We start from the raw sequence: 5,343 nt of genomic DNA, 5'->3' as shown, positions 1-5,343 counted from the left end.
GGAGTGTGTTGTCACCGACCCACGCTCTTCAGAAGAGTAAGGAGGCCATTTTCCCCGAGGAGGTCGCGGCGTGGACTGATCTCCCTCTGCACAAGGTGGTCTGTCGTGCTGTCACTCATGCCATGGTGGTAAGTGATCTCCCTTTTTTAGAGCTCTCATGCTTTTATTCTTCTGTTGGTTCTTTTGATCACTTGTTCTTTTTGGTAGGTGAACTCTTCTATCCACGCCTTGGCGGCCCAGGTGGAAAGGAGCTCGAGGCAGGCGCGAGCTACCGAAGAGGCTCTTCGTGCTACCGAGACGACTTCGCGAGCTGCTGAAGCGGTTGCTCGTGCTGCCGAGGAGGCTGCTCGCGTTGCACAGATCAGGCAGGCGAGGTCTCAGAGAGATGCCGAGGCCATGAGAGTAGTGGTGAAGCACATGGCGGACCTGAGGCTGGATCTGCAGCATCAGGTTGAGTACCTTCAGGATGACATTAGGGAGAGGACACAGATCTTTTCTCAAGGTATCGAAGATGCCAAGAAGAAGGCCATCGATGAGTACATCGCTTCGTCGCGCTTTGATGATCTGATGGTGGATTCGTATAGGAGGGGTTTTAAACTAAGCCGGTGGATGATCCGGAATACATACCTCGAGCTTGACATCAGTGCTATATCCACTTCGCGCATAACGCAGGAGATGGCCAATGCTGCTGATGGTGAGCCAGATTCCGAGGGCGAGGCAGGGCCTTCGGGTATCGTTGAAGTGCCTTCCGATAATGAAGAAGTAGCTCCGGGCCTATAATTTTTTTTTTTGAAATGCACACTCCCTTATTTGAAATGAAATGACTTTTCTTTTGGTTAAGTGTTGGTTGTTCTTTCACCCGTACTGAACGTATTTGCTGAGCTGACTATATGTCCGGTCTGTTTCTTGCCCGGGTTACTGCATTCGCGCAGCCTGTTTTGGTGTTTAACTCTGAGATGCCGATGTCAATGTCCCTATTAGCTTGTCTCCGCTTTGCTTTTGGCTCACTTTTCTTAGATTGCCTGTGCCGAGGTACTTTCGTTAGCTCGGTATCCACGTCGCTTGGTGGTCTATAGGTAGTATCGCCTTAAGTTGACGATGTTCCATGCTCGGGGTACTTGCTTATCCTCTAAGGTTTCGAGCTCGTATGCCCCCCCGAGTGCTTTTTTTACTCTGTAGGACCCTTCCCAATTTGGTCAGAGTTTGCCCACGCCGGGTTCGGGTACCATGATCTTACGGAGAACCAAGTCACCGACGCGGAAGCTCCGCTTCTTTACTCTGACGTTGTAGTACCGAGCTACTTTTTGTTGGTAGGCCGCTGTCCGGATGTGCGCGAGGTCTCTTACCTCATCCAGTAGGTCGAGGTTGGTGCGTACTCATCTCCGTTTGTTTGATCATCATATGCTTCTAGTTGTAGTGTAGGTAATTCGATTTCCGTCGAGATTACCGCTTCGGTGCCGTAGGTGAGGTTAAAGGGGGTCTCTCCCGTGGCATTTTTATTTGTAGTTCGGTGGGCCCATAGAACACTTGGTAGCTCATCCGCCCACAACCCTTTAGCTCGGTCCAGTCATGCTTTCAATTCGTGGAGGATGGCTCTGTTCATTACTTCTGTCTACCCGTTTGCTTGCGGGTGTGTGACCGATGTGAAGTTCTGACGAATTCCCAGATCTTGGCACCATTCTTGGAACTTGATATCCTCAAACTGCTTGCCGTTGTCGGAGATCAGTACCCGAGGTAGCACGAAGCGACATACTATGTTCCTCCAAAAGAAGTTCTGTATGTTTCGGACTGTGACCATTGCCAGAGGTTCAACCTCTATCCACTTTGTGAAGTAATCTACTGCCACCACTAGGAACTTTCTCCCACCTGTTGTTGGCGGGAAAGGCCCAGGAGGTCGATGCCCCATTGCGCAAAGGGCCATGGACTGATGAGATACTTGAGGTCGGCAGCAGGCTGATGGTTGATATTGGCGTGCTTCTGACACTTGTCGCATTTTTTGACGAGCTCGACTGCCTTTGCCTTCATCGTTGGCCAGTAGTATCCTTGTCGAAGTGCCTTTTGGGCGAGGGCTTTGCCCCCCAAGTGTCCGCCGCATAGACCTTCATGGGTATCGCGTAGTACGAGTTCGGCTTCGGCAGGTCGCAAGCAACGCAGGTAGGGGAGCGTGAAAGACCGTCGGTACAACCGTTCGTCTATTATGACGTATTTGGTTGCCCGACGTTGCACCCTCTTGGCTGCATTGTGGTCCGCAGGGAGGGATCCATCTAGCAAGAAGCTCGTGAGTGGGTCGATCCAGCTCGGCTCTGCTTCAAGGACGGGAGCGACCTCCTCTGCCCCACCAAGAATGTTGGGCCGAGGTAAGTCCTCTATGTTCACGGTTCTCATGGTGTTGTGACTCGTGCTGGCTAACCGAGACAGGGCATCGGCCTCAGTGTTCTATGACCTCGGGATTTTCTTGATGAAGTGTGACTGGAAGTTGAGGAGAACCCCCTTTACTTTGACCAAGTATGCGATCATAGTGAGCTCGTGTGTTTCGTATTCGCCCGTAACCTGGTTGACCACGAGCTGAGAATCACTACAGATAACTATGTGCTTTTCTCTTACCTTTTGTGCTAGGTTCATCCCGGCTATCAGTGCCTCGTACTCCGCCTCGTTGTTGGATGCCACGAACTCAAAGCGTAGTGCGTATTCCAACTTCGTGCCACCTAGGCCGCGTAGGACTATTCCTACCCCGCTGCCCTGCTGATTCGAGGAGCCATCTACGTGAAGGATCCATGGCTCCTCATCCCAGTTCGTGTTTGGCCTAACCAGGAGAGATGCCACACTGGCTGCTACTTCACGGGGTTCAGACTCTATTGGCTTGGGAGCTCCGGGCTCGCCCGAACTGGGGATCCCGGGCTCAACCCGCCCAGGGGCTTCGAGGCTGAACGTGCACTCGGCGATAAAATCTGCTAAGGCTTGGGCCTTAATAGCAGTTCGTGGCTTATACTGGAGGTCGTACTCGCTGAGCTCAATGGCCCACTTTGTTAGCCGACCGGAAACTTCGGGCTTAAGTAAGACTTGCCTCAGAGGTTTGTCGGTCAAGACCACGACAGTGTGAGCCTGGAAATACAGGCGGAGTTTCCGAGCTGCAATTACCAGTGCACACGCTAGTTTTTCTATCTACGGGTATCTCGTCTCTGCTCCCTGCAGAATTTTACTAACATAGTAGACGGGCCGCTGGACCCGATCTGCTTCTTTTATTAGTACCGAACCGTCCACCTCGTCACTTGCCGAGAGGTACAGTTCTAAGACCTCGCCTTCCTCGGGCCTGGCTAAGGTTGGCACGGTAGCGAGGTAGCTTTTTAGCTTGTCGAACGCGAGCTGGCAGTCTTGGGTCCATTCGAACCCTTTGCCTTTGATTGCCTTAAAGAAAGGCAGACAGCGGTCTGCCGATTTGGACATGAAGCGGCTCAAAGCGGCTATGCGGCCGTTTAGCCTCTGAAGTTCTTTCACTTTTCGGGGTGGTCTCATATCTAGGATGGCCTTTATCTTGTCCGGGTTGGCCTCAATACCGCGCCGGTTGACAATGTACCCTAGGAACTTACCCGAGGTGACACCGAAGACACGTTTGTTGGGGTTTAGTTTCATGCTAAATCGACGCAGAATTTGGAAAACAGAATCTAAGTCTTGTATTAACTCCTGTGAGAACTGCGTCTTGACGACCATATCGTCTACATAACACTCTATTTTTGTGCCAATTAAGGGCCAAAATAGCTTATTTACAAGTCTTTGGTAGGTCGCCCTAGCATTCTTCAGTTCGAAGGGCATGACCTTGTAACAGTACAGGCCGAACTCGGTTATGAAGCTGTTTTTTTCCTCATCGGACTGGTCCATCCTGATTTGGTTGTAACCTGAGTAGGCGTCCAAGAAGCTTAGTAGCTCATGTCCCGAGGTTGCGTCCACTAGGCGGTCAATTATGGGAAGGGGGAAGCAGTCTTTTGGGCAAGCTCGGTTCAGATCGGTGTAGTCGACGCACATGCGCCACTTGCTGTTTGCCTTTTTCACCAGCACCGGGTTGGCCACCCAGCTCGGGTAATGAACTTCCCTTATGAAGTCTGCTGCGAGGAGCTTTTCGACCTCCTCGTCGACCGCCCTCCAGCGCTCGGGGGCTAAGTTGGGTTTCTGCTGTCTAATGGGTCTGACTACAGGGTCAGTGTTAAGTTTATGAGTTATAAGGCCAGGGTCAATACCGGGCATATCGGCCATGGACCATGCAAAAATATCTAAATTTTGAAGTAAGAAACTCACCAGTTCGGCCCGTAGAGGCTCCTTGATGGAAGCACCGATCTGTATTGTTCGAGCTGGATCCATAGCCGAAGTCGGAATTGCGACTGTTTCCTCCGTGGGCGAAGCTCGTTCCTCTCTTTGCTCCATTGGCCGCTCCATTTCAAGGTCGTCGGTTGCCTTGGTTTTTCCCTTCAGGGCGGAAACATAACACTTGCGGGACTCAAGCTGGTCGCCCCGCGCTACCCCCACACCGAAGTCTGTTGGGAACTTCATTGCCAGATAGTAGGTGGAGACCACAGCCCGCAGAATATGCGTAAATGGCCGTCCTATTATGGCATTATATGGGGAGGGGGTCGCGACCACCAGGAAATCGTGGTTGAGTCTGACCGCACAGGGCCATATGCCGACTTCCATAGGTACTGTTATCTTTCCGAGGGGCCTGACTTCCTCTCCGCTGAAGCCCACCAGGGGAGTGTTCAAGGGCTTCAGCTCGCTTCTCTGCAACTGTAGCTGGTCAAATGCCAACTTGAAGAGGATGTCTGCCGAACTACCTGAATCCACAAGTACGCACCTGACTTCGAAGTCGCTGATCCTTAGTTTTATGATGAGCGCGTCATCATGGGGGTAGCGAACACCTCGCGCATCGTCCTGCGTGAAGAAGATTGGTTCTTCTGTCTTCGGCCTCTTTGGAGGCTTCTGTTCTTCTCGGGCTGCCTCGCGAACTGACATCCGGGCTGCTGCCGAAGTACACTCTGCTACCACCGAACCTCCCACTATTACATGGATGGTTCCCCGAACTGGCCTCTCTTCCGGTGGCTGTCGTTGCGACGCTTCGGCTGGTCTGCTACTGGATTCGGGGGCATCCTTTCCATGCTCCCCTTGCCGACCTGCTTTATTGTTATTATTATTATTATGCTGTACAGAATTTCTCAAGTATCCGCGACGGATGAGTCCCTCTATCTTGTCCCGGAGATTATTACACCATTCGGTACTATGACCGTGATCTCTATGAAAACTACAGTACAGATTTTTATTTCTCTCGTTTGGATTCCCCTTCAGGCGAGGCGGCCACTT

The sequence above is a fragment of the Nelumbo nucifera genome, chromosome 4 (assembly GCF_055504915.1).
Source record: "Nelumbo nucifera cultivar China Antique chromosome 4, China Antique-T2T, whole genome shotgun sequence".
Taxonomy (NCBI): Eukaryota; Viridiplantae; Streptophyta; class Magnoliopsida; order Proteales; family Nelumbonaceae; genus Nelumbo; species Nelumbo nucifera.
This window is presented reverse-complemented; position numbering follows the sequence as displayed.